Raw genomic sequence first — 17,622 nt, 5'->3', positions numbered from 1 at the left:
TCTTTACTGACTTGTTTTAAATCCTTATGATATCCTCTAGACCTTAATTCTTCTTTGAAAGTCTCTAATGCTTCATTCAACTGTATTTCCTATGTATGTAATCTAGAAATCCTGAGTGTTTGACTTTTGGTTATACTATTAAACAAACCCTGGATGCATACTATTTTGATGCAATAGTGTACCTCTCTCACCTTTACCTAAATGCACATCCAAAAAATCTATATGCTGGACATTGAACATTCTTTGTAAACCTTAAGAAATTAGTTGTTGATTCTAAGTACATGATGAAACACTCCAGATCTAACAGAGTGCCCTCCCATAACAAAAAAATATCTTCCACAAAAAGTCTAAAAAACTTTGTCTAGAAAAAGCATGTGGTATATCGACATAATCCTCTTCCCATTTTGCCATCACTAGGTTGGTGTAGCTATTGGCGCAAGCTGTGCCCATAGCTACGTCAACCTTCTGTAAATATACCTGTTCAGCAAACATGAAAACGTTTTCTAAAATTAAATCTAAAAGAACACATATCAAAAATATTACATCATTACTATATGTGCTATGCTTGTGTAAAAATGCTCTAATCGCCGGTACTCCCTCTAAATTGGGTATCGTAGTAAAAAGTGTGTTAACGTCCAGCGTAACCAGCAAACAACTTGATATGTCATACACTGAATTATATTCATACAAATCTTTGAGAAAATGTTGTGTATCCCTTAAAACAGTATCAGCTGTGTTAACAACTGATCTTAGATGGCATTCTACAAAAATGGGTAGTGGCTCTGTGAACCACCCACTGCCTGAAACTATAGGTCGCAAAGGTGGATCTGTAGGATCCTTGTGTATTTTGGGTACGCCATATATCATGGGTATCAGGGTGGCCGCGATGGTGCAGCTGTTAGCGTGGCCACCTCAAAGAAGAGGTTCTCCGGTTCGATCCTCGGCTGGGGTGCCTTCTGTGCGGAGTCTGCATGTCCTCCCTGTGGTCGCGTGGGTTTCCTCCGGGTGCTCCGGTTTCCTCCCACATCCCAAAGACATACTGTAGGTGGATTGGACACATAAATTGGCCCTAGGTGTGAGTGTGTGCATGTGTGTGCCTTCTGTGGAAAGGTTGGGCACCGGGTTGGCAACTCGACACCGTAAAACTCCACTGCCAATCATGAGCAGACAGGTGATCTGCTGTGGCGACCCCTAACCGGGAAAACCCGAAAGAAGAAGATGTATCATAGGTATCAATGGATATTCATCACTAAAGTATTCATACATTTCCTCATCCAGCAACCTATTCATCATGAGATCATATAATTCATTCTATCCATAAAGCCCAATTTCATTTTGGCATAAATCAGGTCATCAGATAACATAAAAAGTATTTTTTCATCATATTTAGTCCCATCAAAAATGACAATTCTGCCCCCTTTGTCAGCTGGGAGTATCTTTATATTCGGATTGTCTTTTAAAGTCTTTAGTGCTTCCTGTTCTGCTACAGTCAAGTTCACAAAGTTACTCAGAGTTCTTGCTTAATAACAAGTCTCGCTCGCATTTGTTAAAAAAATAATTCCACAGATGGTGAAAATTGTAGACAAAAAACACTAGGTTTCTTATAAATATATGTATTTTTATTGCCATGGCCTTTATATATTTGTCTAAGCATGCTATTTCTAGCTAATAACCTAAGTTGTAGCATAATTTCTGTATAATCTGCCCTTTTGGCTGGTATAAATGACAGCCCAAGATTCAGTACACTTACCTGTATTGGCGTAAGCTGGTAAGAGGACAAATTGAAAACTAGGTGTCTCGGCACCAATTTCTTCGCTAACCCCATCTCGAATAACTGCTTCCTTTTCTCATTCCTCATATCCATCTCTTTTATTGAAACAGGTAGTGTCGGAAAAGGGTTGGCACTCTGTGTTGGTGGTAGCGGCATTTTCTTCCTCACTCCTAGACTCTCGCTCTCATTAGATCTTGAAGCTATCTCAGGATCTGAAGATGCTGACGGCCTGACGTCACTCTGAGCTCCCTCTTGCTCATTAGTAGATGGAGCCTCAATGTGCTTCCGTTGGTTAAGATGTACTCGTGCATCTTCGATGTTCCTAGTTATTCTTCCCTCATTAGGATTACGGGGCCAAACAAAAATATGTCCTTTCATAAAATCATTATAATCACGACTCAGCTTCTTGCTTTTCACATTCTTTAATTTACTCTCATATGCTGACACGTTCATAAGGACATCCTCTAATTTGACCCTGTAAACGTCAGCCCAGGTCTAGTGTTAACTTCCTTTATTAATTCATCTACTTCTTTAGATAATTTATCATATTCTGGTTTGAAGAAGGTAATCAACAGTCTCATATAATTGAAGCTTAATTCCATATTTAGCTCTTGCCATTTCAGAAGTAACTCCGGAAAACTGGATCCATACGTGGGCATTTTTAAAACCCGCAAGCCTCTTGGAATTATTTTAAAATGCAAGCAAGCTTCTAGGTGTAAGTGTTGTCATTGATATCGCTTAAGACTATACAATTTGTTCTCAATGTCTCTTAGCTTGCTGGTAAAAATTTCCTTCTCTGATATATCAGTCATTTGTGTAGGTTCAGACTCACCCAAATTCAGACAGAATAGCGGATTTTCATTAAACCACATAAGCTGTGGTATTCTGCTAGTCAAATCTTGCTTCCTGGCAGCCTCCGGTACATAATCCAACTCCAATTCCAGCCCTTCGGCCATCTCTGTTGCAGCCCTTAAATATCAAAAGTCCAAGAAATCAAAACAGTTCTGCAGCAGTAAAGCTCCAGGATAAAAGCTGTGTAGAACACAAAGTAACTCAAAAACCTAAAATAACCAGGACCAAAAACGGCCTCAGGTTCAAGTAAAAACAGATAATTTAATATAAGCGTGCACTTTCATGCCTTACAGGCACTTCATCAGACAAATAAACATTTAAAACTCCATTTATATATCAATATATCATATTAAATCAGTTATACAGTAAATTAATGACATAACTTCCTTTCCTTCAAAATTGGATTTAAAAGCATATAGCCATTCTGTCCTGTAGGTTTATGTGCCTGCAACATTCAAATCCATTTAGTTTTCACATTTCTCTATAATATGATGTATACCCCACCCCCTCTTGCTTATAATGACGTTCTGTAGAACTAAAAACACAAAAGAATGTTCCTTATGTATTTGAATGTGCCTATATAGTGGACTACTAATGTCTTTATTTCTGATATGTTCCAACACCCATTCTTTTAAAGTCTTACTAGTCTTGCCCAGATAAAAACTACTACATAGAACACAGTGGGCAAGGTAGACTAAATGCCTACTACAGCAATCCGAGTAAGACGTTGGGGAAAAACTATATTCTGAAATTGGATATTTAAGCACTTTAACATTAGAAATATAGGGACAGGCTATACACCTCTTGCATGGAAAATGACCTTATTTACAGAAGTGCAGTCTTTTATCCATATTTTTATCTTTATCATTATAACACAACTGTCGCTTAAGTGATTAGGCATTCTTAAAACATCAGTTAACACAGTTGATACTGTTTTAAGGGATACGCAACATTTTCTCAGATTTGTATAAATATAATTCAGCGTATGACATATCAGGTTGTTTGCTGGTTACGCTGGACGTTAATACACTTTTTACTGTGATACCCACTTTAGAGGGAGTAGAGTTGATTAGAGCATTTTTACACAAGCATAGCACATATAGTAATGATGTAATATTTTTGATATGTGCTCTTTTAGATTTAATTTTAGAAAACGTTTTCATGTTTGCTCAACAGGTATACTTACAGAAGGGTGGTGTAGCTATGGGCACAGCTTGTGCCAATAGCTACGCCAACCTAGTGATGGCTAAATGGGAAGAGGATTATGTCCATATACCACATGCTTTTTCTACACAATTAAAGTTTTTTAGACGTTTTGTGGATGATATTTTTTTGTTATGGGAGGGCAGTCCATTAGATCTGGAGTGTTTCATCACGTACTTAGAATCAACAACTAATTTCATAAGGCTTATGAAGAATGTCCATGTCCAGCATATAGATTTTTTTGATGTGCATTTAGTTAAAGGTGAGAGAGGTATGTTGGATACATCAATGTACAGAAAACCATGTCGAAGAAATACACTATTGCATCGAAATAGTATGCATCCAGGGTTTGTGTTTAATAGTATAACTACTGTAATGCTTAATAACAAACAAGTCTCGCTCGCATAAATAACATACATAATGTACAAGTTAGGCCCACTATAACTTTTACAAGTGATGTAGGGAGGTTATGTAATGTAGTGAGAGAGAATTGGTCTGTCCTTATCTCTGATGATAAGGTGCATGAGTTGGTGGATGACATACCGAAATTTGGTTTTAAGAATGCCTAATCACTTAAGCGACAATTGTGTTACAATGATAAAGATAAAAATATGGATAAAAGACCACAGTTCCCTAAATATGGTACTTTTCCTTGCAAAAGGTGTGTAGCCTGTCCCTATATTTCTAATGTTAGTGTTTAAACATCCAGTTTCAGAATATACTTTTTCCCCAAAGTCTTACTCCGATTGCCGTAGTTGGTATTTAGTCTCACATGCCCACTGTGTTTTATTTAGTAGTTTTTATGTGGGCAAGACTAGTAGGTTCATACTAGGCTATCTGCCCTAGGGCATTTATAAGCCTAGCCAGAGTGTGTTTGGCTTTCGCCACCCATTTTAAATGAATTTTGCTATGCCCTTTTTCGAGGTTAGTATACTGTGCCTCTGTCTAACAGTGACACAGAAGTGATACCCGGGGTAAACCTACTATCTCCCATCCACTCATCAAGATTCCTCTTGAAGAGAGTCAATGAGGGACTCTGCCTAACCTGGACTGGGATTTTATTCCAGAGTGAAGGGAGCCTCTGGGTTATGAATCTGTCCCTCCAGCATGTCCTATTTATTTCAGTGCTGAGGTTCAAGTCTCTCGAGCGCGTAGCTCGATGGGATTTGGATTTTCTGAGGTGCAGCATTTCCATTAATTCCGGGTTGGACGTGGCTTTATATATCAGGCACAGATCGCCACTGAGCAGGCGGTATGCCACTGAGTAGAGCTGGAGTTTCTTTAACCGGGCAGCATATGACATCTGTTTGAGCCTTTTGATCATCTTGGTGAGGTACTTTTGGGGTCTTTCCAGTTGCTGCAGGTGTCTGGTAAGGTACATCCCAAAAGGGGCATTGTACTCATAAATTATGGGCCGGATGAGGGATGAGTAAAGAGGCACGATGACCTCCCCTGATCTAGATGTGAATCCCTTCATGATTAGGTGGGCTATATAAAATGTTTTTCTAACCACTTTGGCCACGTGGTTGTCAAATGAGAGATGGCTATCAACTTGGGTCCCCAGGTCCCTAATTACTTTTTCCGTACTTAGTGGATTACCACCTATGTGGTAATTTGTGGGCACTTTGTGCCAAAGGGGATGACGATACACTTTTTGGCATTTAGCTTGAGGCCATGGCTGTGGCACCAGTTGTCTGTTTCTATGAGGGCCTTTTGTAGGATGCTTGTGTCGGCTGGAGAGTCGATTATGGTGCCCAGTTTGCAGTCATCTGCGAACTTGGTCAGCCACAGTCCTTCCATGTTAGCCTGTACCTCTGAGAAATATATACCAAACAAGAGACGTCCCAGGACTGAGCCTTGTGGGACGCCACTTGTAACTGGTTTGGAGTCTGACATGGCTCCAGCAATTCTAACCATGTGGGTTCTGTCCTTGAGCCAGTTTGCAACCCATCTAGTGACATAGGGGTTTATATTTAAGCTGGTGAGCTTATCTATAATGCCCGAGTGGGGTATTGTATCGAAGGCTTTTGCAAGGCCCAGGTAGGCTGTGTGGACCACCTTCCCCTCGTCAATGACCTTGGTGACTGTTTCAAAGAAATCAACCAGGTTTAAGAGGCAGGATCTGCCCTTAAAGCCGAACTGGGTAGGATCCAGTGTCTGTAGGTCCCCGATATCTTTATTTATGATGTCCATGATGATCCTTCCCATAGCTTTGCAGACCAAGCTAGTCAGGCTTATGGGGCGGTAGTTTCCAGGATCCGTTGAGGCACCACCTTTGTGGAGAGGGACCACTGTTGCTGTACGCCACTCTTTGGGTACATATCCTGTAGTAAGGCTGAGATTGAACAGTAGTTTTATGTTTGGGTTTAGTTCTTCTTGGAGTTCATGTAGGACGCAGCCCGGGACACCGTCTGGTCCCATTGATGCTGTGTTTTTTGCTTTGGAGAGGGCGACTCTTACCTGAGCATCTGAGATGTCAGGGGGGCAGCACTTTGCTGGGATAGATAGTTGCCCTTTTGGTGGGGAAGGGGGGGAGAAGTGTGCGCTGAACCTGTCAGCTAGGATGTTGGAAATGTCTGTGTGTTCGGTGTATTTTTTGTCATTTTGGACTAATTCTGAGCATATCTGGGAATTCCCACCCAGGTTCCTAACATAACTAAAGAAAGCCTTGTGATTATCCTTAGTGTCCTGTGCAGTTTTTCTCTCGAAGCTGGCCTTAGACGATTTTATGAGTGCCCGTAGTTTTTTGCTAATACTGATCAGAGATGCCTTCCCTTTTTGGGATTTTGCTCTATCATGTAGTAGCTTCCTCCTTCTATTGTATAGTTTGTTTATGGCTGGGGTCCACCAGACAGGATTCCTAACTTTGGAGGATTGGTTCTTGGTTTTATTTGGGATTACATTATCCATGCATTCCTGAAAGTGTTCATTAGAATGCGTTTATAAAGGATTCTGTGGTCTGGGCTGTATTTTTCACAGGCCCGGGGGCTTTGAAGGATTCCACCTCGGTTTTAAGGAGTGTGAAATTTGCTTTAGAGAAGTTTTTCACTGTGGTTTTCTGGGCAGGGGCTGGGGTCGGGATGTGAATATCTAGTGAGATTAGTTTATGGTCTGATCTTACCAGTGAGGGATACACTTCTGGTCTGGAGCATAGAGTCCCCCATCTTGGTGATGATCAGGTCCAGTATGTTTTCCCATCTTGTGGGAGTGGCAACAAGTTGTTCCTTAGCATTTGAGTTTATAAATTCTAGGAACCTTCGGGCTAGGGTGTTGGAGCTAGAGTAATGCTCCCAGTCTATGTTAGGGTAGTTGAAGTCACCCAATATAATGGTGTTTGGAGAGACCTTCATATTTTCCATTGTTCTCAGGAAGGCCGAGTGGGGTTCCTGGGTTTGGGAGGGTGGTCTGTAGCAGGCTATAAACTGGAAGGCAGTTTTACCCACTGTTAGTTGCACATGGATAGTCTCTGATGCTTCGTGCTATGCCACCAACCTGGAGGTGTGGGTATCTGACGAATATTGATACTCCCCCTCCTTTTGTGGTTCGGTCCAAGTTTTTGGGCCAAAAAACATGGTATGAGGTATAACCTGGTAGTGCTGGGGTGCTCTCGGGAGCCTTGAACCAGGTTTCTGTTACTGCACAGATATCGATGTTCTCCATGCTAAGGAGAGTTTCGAGTGCATGCATCTTGAGGTTTAGACTTCTGGCGTTGAGTAGCATTACTCTTAGTTTCTTATCCCTTGTGATACCTATGGAGGTGGGTTTGTCTTTTGAGCCTTGCCTAAAAAAGGCACTATGGGGGTGGCAAGAGCCTTTGCCAATATCCGAAAGCCCAGGGGTGACAGGTGCAAGCCGTCCCTTGTCGAGCATGTCATCCCAGGCTGACAGGCATTGGATCCCCTTTGAATGACACCAATACTTAAGCCAATTGTTGAAATTGATCATCTTGTCTTCATACTGTGGCATCATTCTTGGTGAGGGTAAGATGCTACTCAAGGTCAGGGTCATACCGGCCTGGGCTACATGCTCAGAGAGCTCCTCTATGTCTCTCTTCATGTAGTCTAGGGAGGTACGTCTCAGGTCATTCACACCATCATGGACAATGACTGAGTCATATTTGTACTTGCCTTGGAGTGACCTGAGTGCTTGTGTTATGTGGCGGATCCTAGCGCCCGACAGGCAGCTCACCGTGACCTAGTGTGCCTGACGATAGAGTCACCTATTACAAGTGTATCAGGTGTATTGTTTAGCCTTAAGGGCTGTGACTGTTCGGCACACTGGCTTTGTGAGCTATGTGTTGCACGTGTTTTGTTTTGGGGTAGCGGTTGCTTGGGTGTCTGCTTTGGAGGTCTCTGCTGCTTAGGGAGATTTTTATGTAGAGCCTCCGAGTATGTTTTTGTGTGTTTATGTGTTTGGTTTGCTGTCGTGGTAGGTCTATGTGAGACTGGAATTGTAGTGAGTGTGGTTTCCTTCTCCTCCTGACTGGTTATGCCAATACTGAGTTGAGAGAGCTTAGCCTCCAGTTTTGGCTATATGGTTGCATCTCTCACATGTGTTGGAATTTGTCGGGAGGAGGAAAGGGTTGTCTGTGTACATGAGGCAGTTGTAACATTGCCTCAAGATTCCCAGATTCACCAGCTGGACCGGAGAGGAGAATTACAGCTGACCTTTGGACATGCTAGAATAGTATTGGGAATTCCGTTATAATTGAAAAAAAGGGCCAATGGTGAACAAAGTCCTCAAGGGGAGTGTATGAGGGTGTAGTGCGTTTAATTTTTTAGTGCTGACTTATATAATTGGTTTAGTGAGCAAGTGCCAGGCTTTATAGTGGGAATAGGGTGTTTATTATAAGCACTAGATCGGTTCTAAGGGAAAAAGTGAAGAGCCGAGAATGGTTTAAACCCAATTAAGCGGCGCTGCCCGATGCTGCGCTATACAAGGGGACTTGAAAGAGCTAGAAATTGGCCCAAAATGGCCAATGGACTACCAGATTCTTGTGCTGGGAACACTCCTCCAGGGATAGATAGGCTGCTCTAAGCTCCCCACTGCCACTGGTGAACAGATAAGCCTCCCTTTATCCAAGAAAGGAAATGGGCAACACAGCAACTTTCCAAAAGTCCAGAATAGAGCAAAGCCTGTATTTGGACTACTCTAGGTCAGGAAAGATGGGAAACAAGGATAATTTTTGCAACAAACAGCAGAAAAATGCAATAAATATGTAACGCAGGCTAGCGCACTTGAGTGTGTAGCCTCAACAGGTAAATGCAACAAACAGGACAAACTTTTAATTACAAGCACAAAAGCGCGCTAAACCTGGCTTTAAAGCAGGGGGTTAGAAAGAGATAGGAAATGGCCCAAAACGGCCAATAAGCTACAGGTCACTGGGCTGGAACCACTCCTCAAGGGACAAGATAGGCTGCTCAGAGCTCCCCACTCTCACTGATGAACAAAGAAGCTTCCTCCTATCCAAATAAGGATATGGGCAACACAGGAACTATGATGCAGCCCAGAGATCAGCAGTACCTGAAGACTGGACTATTCTAAAACAAGGAATTTTTTTTTTTTTTTTTTTTTTTTTTACAAAGTAGCAGAAATTAGGTACAGAAACAAAGTAAATGTTTTAATTCGGCTAGCGCACTTGAGTGTGTAGCCTACCAGTTAAACTAAGCAAAAACAAACTTTAAAAGTGCAAAAAACCTCAGAAATACAGGCAGGAATGCAATAAAACAACTTTGCAGAGCTTATTTAGTTAAAGAAACAGAGAAGTCTATATATACAGAAACAAACCGCTACCAAACGAAAAAAAACAGTAAAAATAAACCGCCACTGCAACCTTGTTCCAAACAGTAAAAAACCTGAACGCAAGTTTATTAAAGCAAAATCAAGCGTTTTCGCCACAAGCCACTTGTAGCTTCATCAGAGGAAATACAATAAAACCTTGAAAACGCATGTTTTAAATAACTTTAGACAGGAAGTGACATAACACATTTCACAAATTTGAAATTTAAAATGTAAAATGAACCAGCGCACCATTTATAATTAAAAACAACCCTCACATCTATGACTAGGACAATACAATATACACGCACTACAAAGCAAACCTAGAAGGTTATAAACATAAATATTCAAATGTAAATTATAAATAAAAAACCTCCTAATATATGCTATTCTTTTACTTAAAGAATTATTGCCTATGCAAAAATTTATTATTTTTAAAGATGGTTTTTAAACCATACACTGGACGTACCTCATAAACCATCAGATACCGAAATTTAAAGGCTTAGAAAAATATATAATAAAATAGAAATAGAAAAAATATATATACACATACTAAAATGAATTAATGCCTCTAAAATACAAAAGGCCAGATGTCTATATATTATTATATTATATCAAACCCTTTTTACCATCTACTATGAAAATAAGGGGACCAAAGTGAATTAAAAATAGTGATTACACAGAGGGAATGACATATTATTATATATTATCTCATGTAACTTCTTAATTTAAGAACAGCAGATATGTTACAATTTTCGTTAAGGCTTGGGAACCTGAAAGCATCTAACTTCAGTTGCCATTCTAATTCTCGATTTTCAAGTAAAAGGGAGTAAGGTCCACCCCTGATAGAAGTAGGAATATGATCAATAACTATAAATTCAAAGCTATGATCAGAGTTGGAAAAAACATGTTTGGCCAAAGCATTTTGACATTTTTGGTTCCTAATTGCATAAACATGCTCATAGATACGTTCACGGACCCTACGGTCCGTCTTTCCTACATAGAAACCAGGGCAACAGTTACAAAACGCAATGTAAATGACAGATTTCGTTTCACAATTGAATTTTTGGAATATCTGGTATTTTCGATTCCTAATAATAAAACTGTTGCCTGATCTAATCAACTTGCACCAGTTACAAAAACTACATGCAAACATACCTGTCTGTCTACTAAATATGTTGTTGTTCATATTCTTCTGTGTTAATTCTTCTAAATTGTTTCCTCTCCTGTAGGTGACCCTAGGTCTAAGACCTAATTTTTCGACTAAAAAAGAATTATTGGCAATAAAATGCCAATTTTTACAAATGATAGACCAGATGACCTGAGAGTCTATACAAAAAGTCGTAATAAAATTCAGACTGAATTTTATTACGACTTTATTATCTCGGGTCATATATATTTATCATTAGCTAACATTTGTTGCTTAACTAGTCTTTTAGTCGTAGATGTTAAGTCCAGAGAGAAAGAGAGGCTAATTTAGAAAAGAATTAACACGGAGGAATATGAACACAGGCAGGCATCTAATTTTATTTGACAATTATTGAATCGACGGCAATTTTGACCTGCCGAATATTCAAAATTCATTGTGAAAAATGTCGTTGGACACAACTGTTATAATGAAAGGTTTGGTGGCATTATCTGCCTGGCATGTTTATGCATTAGATCTTCAAAATAATGCTGACATGGCGCAACTCTGATGTAACTTTGACCGATCGCTGACTCGGGGTGAGGGGCTTACTCACTTTGCGCGAAAATAGAGCAGAAACGGCGGCTGAGACCAGATGCTTCAGAACTACGAAACGCAGCGAGGTATGGCTATGCTGTTCTTAAATTGAAGTTACGTAGTGGCTATGCTCAATAATGTGTCATTCCCTACAATCGCAATTCACTTTGTTCACTATTTTCATATTGAATGGTTTTTCCTATTTCTGTTACATTATATTTTCTAAAACTTTTATGAAGTTTAAAACCATCTTTAAAAAATAAAAAATTTTGCAATACAACAATAAGAGAAGAAGTTAAAGAATAAGATGGCATGTGGGTTTTGTTATAATTACATTTGAATATTATGTTTATAACCTTCTAGGTTTGTTTTAATGGTGTTATATGTGTCTGTCTTTAGATGTGAGTGAGGGTTGTTTTTAAATGAAATGGCGTTCTATTACATTTTAAATTTCAGGGCCCCAATGAATTGTGTGTCACTTTATGTCTAGAGATTATTTAAAACATCTTAAAAAAGGTACAATGTCAAAATTTTATTTATTAATTAACTGTGGCCAGCCTGATGCTGTAAACTTTAGTTCGTTTGATGAATTTCAATGTGATTTATTTTATATATACAGAAAAGCAGCTAAAACACTTCAGATGCACTTTAAAAGAGAGGGTGTTGGAACATGTAGTATATATCAGAAGTAAAGACATTAGTAGTCCACTATATAGGCACATTCAAATACATAAGGAACATTCTTTTGTGTTTTTAGTTCTACAGAACGGCATTATAAGCAAGGGGGGGATATACATATTATTGCAGAGAAATGTTAAACTAAATGGATTTTAATGTTGCAGGCACATAAACCTCCAGGATGGCTATGTGCCTTTAAAGCCAATTTTCAAGGAAAGGAAGTTATGTCATTAATTGACTGTATAATTGACTTAATATGATGTTTAAATGGAGTTTTAAATGTTTATTTGTCTGATGAAATGCCTGTAAGGCATGAAAGTGCTTATGTATATTAAATTATCTGTTTTTACTTGAACCTGAAGCCATTTTTGGTCCTGGTTATTTTAGTTTTTGTAATATTATGTCAGCAGACACATTTGCTAAGGTGAAGTGACAACTAATGAACTGCTATGTGGCTAGTAGTGCAAAACGTGTTGCATATGGAGGTGAAGAAATTCATACCGAAGGCTCAGTAGTGCTTTCATGTTATGTGACTAAGAACTGTTACAGCTTTGTTATTCATGTGGTTCAGCGACCAGTGCAGTCATTATTGGGTCTCTGAGAGAGTTTGAGAATGAGTCTGCTTTCTTTTACCAAAGAAGTTCATCGTAAAAGCACATATCCTAGTTCCAGTTTTTCTGAAGCCATTTTCTGAGTATGCTAATGTTTTCGATGACAAATTGGGCAAACTTCCAGATGTTCTTCATGTTTCACTGTTGCAGTCATCACATTTGGGTTATCTGCCTGCAGGTAGCCCTCAGCCAGCCTGAATACCAGAGTCTTGGGATTTCTGCGTCGGATGCTATCACTTCTTCCATAACGTCAGGGGTATAAAACATGCAGCTGACACCATTACATCAGTCTTTTTTGCCTGCGGTGCCCGAAGCAGAAGCAGTTCGCAAGTGCTGGTCGGACGACTCCTGAAATTTTTGATGTTAAGTTGTCTATCTCGCCTTCATTCTTGCTGGATGGGTTCGGAGCCGACCTCGGCCACTCTAAAAGCTCGAGTTGGTTCCACCGGCTCGAGGCTCCCCTTATATCCCACAATGCTAGGCGTGAGTTACCCCAGATCTCGTTTGCCGCTACAGCTATCGAGACGTGTTGCTTCACCGGCTTCAGGTTAGTGTAGGAACTAGTTTAAAAAGTTGAATTTAAACCCTTTAATTTAGTTTTCCTTACAGTTTCCCCTTACCTTTAAGGTCTTTATCCCTTTAATCTAGTTTTTCTTTAATTTTTTACCTAAGAACTTAGTTCTTCCCTTAGGCCTTCGGGTCCTCCTATTCCCTTGGAGTGTGTGTGTTTTTGTAGGGAATTTATACATTAAACAACTAAATTCTTAGTTTAATTTCTGTTTTTAGTTTTTTAAGTGTAATCTGTGTGCTTGTGTTTGTGTGTGGTTAGACTTGTTCCTTGTCATGTCCAAGGATTCGAAGGTCTCAGGCTTCAAGAAGTGTGACTCGTGCTGTCAGGAAATGTCTCTGACAGACGGTCACACTTCTTGTGTGTACTGCCTGGGACCTTTACACCTGCAGGACTCTTGTGCTGTTTGCCATGGCTTCAGCCCCAGAGTCCTGCAGGAAAGAAAAAATAAACTTATTTTAAGAGGTTTACTTAAGCCTGAGGGTTCCCTTACTGTTCCTCCGGGAAAACCCTCCAAGGCTTCTAGGTCTTCGGCTCCAGCATCTGAGCCGAGACTAAAAGCTTGAAACCTCCGTCTACATCGGCTCCGGCTGGAGCCGATGAGTCTCAGACTGTAGTTTCTGTGGTTTCCTCGGCTCCCGCTGGGGCCGGTATTGAAATTCCTTTGTCGGTTCCGACTAGACCCTCGGAACCGACATCTAGAAAGAGGTCCAGGTCACCGTCCCTTGGCTCCGTTCATTCGGCTCCAGCATCTCCCTTGCTGTCTGAACAGAGCCATAGATCTCACTCCTCTAGGTCATCGAGGCTTTTGGACCATGACTTTCAGAGGGTAGTGAGTCGACTTCTTAAGTCCGAGGCACTGGCCCAAATGCTTCAGAGCCCGACTCATCAGTCGATGCCTGACCCTGTCCCCATTATGTTCCTCCTCCGACTCCGTTGAGCTCGGGCGGAACCGAGACTGTGGTAGCGTCGGAGCCGATACAGATGTCTTCGGCTCCATCGGCTCGATTTCTTCCTTAGAAGAATCTCGGCGCCGACTTCCTCGTCGGCTCCGAGGGGTGAGTGGCATCGGACCCTTGTCCGACCCCGCTGTCCCTCTCGGAGCTTCGGGCTGGTGAGTTCGGCTCCGACATCGGCCTCGAGCCATCACTGTCGGTGCCGAGGGAGGTTTTAGCTTTCGGGCGGGACCTCTGGCTCTGCCTGACAGGGGTGCGTTCGAGGTCATGCGGAGTGTGTTGGAACCTGGTTCAACTCCACAGTCGGCTCCGTCCGCCTCCCTCTTCGGTGCCTCAGGTCAAGTCGACTCACTCCTCATTCCAGACCGCAGAGAGCCAGCTCCTCAGGAATCCCCTGTTGGGATCTCATCCTCTTCCGAGGCCTCTCCTGATTTGGCAGAAGAGCCCCTCGAAGAGAAAGTGTAAGAGGAAACACATAGACTCACCTGAGTCCGTCACCTCTGACACAGATTTAGAGGATTCGAGGGTTCCCCGTTCCCCTTCTGAAGATGTCTCATTTGCAGACATTCTAGAAATCCTCAAGCAGAGGGGAAATTGGCCAGCCCTCAACCCTTCGGAGGATGAATCTGTGTACCTTGAGGCATTTGGCTCTCGCCCTTCCACCTCCTTGGTGTCTCCCCCCTTTGACCCCTCATGCAGGTGGTAGCAAAGGCATGGACGGCTCCTGATTCAGTGGACCCCACTCCCAGGAGACCCTCAAAATTTATCACGGCACCAACAGATAAACAATTTCTGACAAAAGGAGTTTCTGTGGATGCTATGGTGGTTGCTGCTGCCACTAAGAAGGAACTAGCTGATCCTTCAGTGCCTGTCCATCCACCTAACAAGGAATCTAGGTCTATGGACAGGTACGGGAAGCGGATGTTCTCATCAGCGACCTTTGCTATGCGTTTGCTGAATTACCTATGCCATTTTACTCGTCTTCAAAGGGACTTGATCAAAGAAGCGAGTGACATGTTGAAGGATCCTACGGCTGCGGGTTTTCAGGATAAGATGAACACTCAGCTGGCTACCCTGAACTCCATAGCTAACTCCTCCATGCGCCTCCTCTCTTATGCGGCTGATGGAGCGAGCAGGGACAGGTGTGGCCTTACGCAGGCATGCCTGGATGCGGCTATGCAACTTTGCGGACCCCTTTAAAACGTCATTCACTAATTCCCCGTTTGATGGATCATCTCTTTTTGGTCCTCAAGTGAAAGAAACCTTGACTAGGTGCGAGACAGATGGCAAGACTCTTTCTGCCGTCGGAGTCCGTTTCTCCACTCCTTCTAGGCCTTACCCCAAAGGCCAGAAAAGTGGAAAATGTGGTTCGAAAACAATCTCAAGGGACTTTGCCTGGCGACAGAGTCGGTTCCCGCCAGAGGCAGAGGGGGGAACAACAATGGTAGACGTCGCCCTAGAGGCAGGGGGGGGTCCGCAGAACCAGGGCAGTCGAGAAACCTTCTCTGATAAGGCCTTTCAGCATCCCTGAGGTGTTGCCCGACTGCCCACCTTCGGAGGCAGTCGGGGGAAGATTGTCTCTGTACCCAGAAGCCTGGCTATCCCTGACTCAAGACAAATGGGTACAATCCATCATTTCCGAAGGCTATTCCATTCCCTTCGTTCGCATTCCAAACCAATCAAAAAAATCCCTTCCAGATGTTCCACCCGCTCAAAGGGATCTTGCAGCTTTGGAAATTTCAAAGCTGCTTGCAAAAAGAGCAATTCAGCCAGTTCCAGCAGACCAGCAAGGATCCGGAATCTACTCCAGGTTCTTTTTAGTTCCAAAGAAAACAGGGACTGGAGACCAATTTTGGATCTCAGTATCTTGAACAAGTCAGTCAAGAAAACAAGATTTCGGATGGTCACGCTGCAGTCCATCCTTCCCCTATTGGGAAAGGAAACTGGATGTGCTCTATAGACCTTCAGGATGCGTACTATCACATAAAAATGAACAGACGCTCCAGAAGATTTCTCCGCTTCAGGCTGGGAACCAGTCATTTTCAATTCAGGGCCCTGCCCTTTGGTCTCACCACTGCCCCGGTGTTTACCAAATGCATGGCAGTGGTAGCTTCTCACCTGAGACGTCAAGGATTCCAGGTGTTTCCATATTTGGATGACTGGCTCCTCACAGCTCCCACCAAGCATCTTCTTCTAATGGCCAGGGACTACACCTTTCGCATTAGTCAAAATTTAGGCATTTCAATAAATTGCGAAAAGTCTGTTTTGTCGCCTTGTCGTACTATTACCTTCATAGGCGCAAATCTAGACACAGTCAACATGTCTGCGAGACTAACAGATCAGAGAATAACAGACATACACAAACTGGTCTCGCTCCTCTTCAGCAGCAACAGAATCAAAGCCAGGTTAGTTCTGAAAGTGTTGGGGATTATGGCGGCTGCCATACCTCTGCTTCCATTAGCCAGATTCCACATGAGAATCCTTCAATGGATGCTCTTCACACAATGGTCATACCAGCAACTTCCGATGTCCCACACCATTATGGTTACACAAACATGCAGAAATCATCTTCTGTGGTGGATGTCTTCCCCTCAGCTCTTATTGGGAAGACCTTTGTTCCTCCTCCGGTTGCTACTCTGACAGCGGGCACCTCCCTGATCGGGTGGGGGGCATTATCAGGGCAGAACTGTCCAGGGCACATGGCAACCAGACGAATGCCACTTGCACATAAATGTTCTAGAGATGAGAGCAGTGCTTTTAGCATTGCAAGCCCTTCAAGACTCTCTTCCCTTGGGAACGATAGCAATCCAGGCGGACAATATGTCTGTAGTGTGGTATATCAACAAACAAGGCGGAACCAGGTCCTACCCCTGTGTCGAGAAGCACTCAGACTGTGGCAATGGGCGATTTCTTTTCAGCGGTTTCTGATAGCAACGCACATCCCGGGAAGTCCAATCAAATCGCGGACAAGTTGAGCAGAGCTATCCTCATGCCTCACGAGTGGTCTCTGAAAGACTCTGTTGTGAGAGAAATTTTTCTCAAGTGGGGTCAGCCTTGCTGCGACCTTTTGCTACTCCCCAAAACAGCAAGTGCAGAGATTATTTCACCCTATTCCCTTTACCAGGCCAACCCAGCAGAGACGCTCTAGTCCAAGTTTGGCCCGGGGACTTCTGTATGCATTTCCTCCCTTCCCACTAATCTCTCAAGTGATACAGAAAGCTATCGCTCAGAAGGCCTCGTTGATCCTCATTGCTCCTTACTGGCCTCGACAAGTTTGGTTCCCCTTTCTTCATCATTTTCTGTTGAGCGACCTTGGCATCTGGACCTAGTTCCAGATCTTTTATCCATCAGTCGGGTCAGTTTCATCGCTCCCTTCCTCTCTGAACCTCACTGCTTGGTTCCTCCAGTTCCAACCTTAGCCAGGCTTCCTCAAATATCTCACTCTGTCCGAGATATTTTGATAGCTTCCATAAATCTTCCAC

General features: G+C 42.4%; 1 protein-coding gene across 1 annotated transcript in view; it reads left to right on the top strand.

The window, feature by feature from the left end:
• NSD3 (nuclear receptor binding SET domain protein 3) overlaps nucleotides 1-17,622 on the top strand; it is a 4,286,093-nt gene that overhangs the window by 1,136,858 nt on the left and 3,131,613 nt on the right. The window lies entirely within an intron of this gene.

This window comes from Protopterus annectens, chromosome 9.part0, assembly GCF_019279795.1.
Source record: "Protopterus annectens isolate FY-2018-M chromosome 9.part0, PAN1.0, whole genome shotgun sequence".
Lineage (NCBI taxonomy): Eukaryota > Metazoa > Chordata > Ceratodontiformes > Protopteridae > Protopterus > Protopterus annectens.
This window is presented reverse-complemented; position numbering and strand designations above follow the sequence as displayed.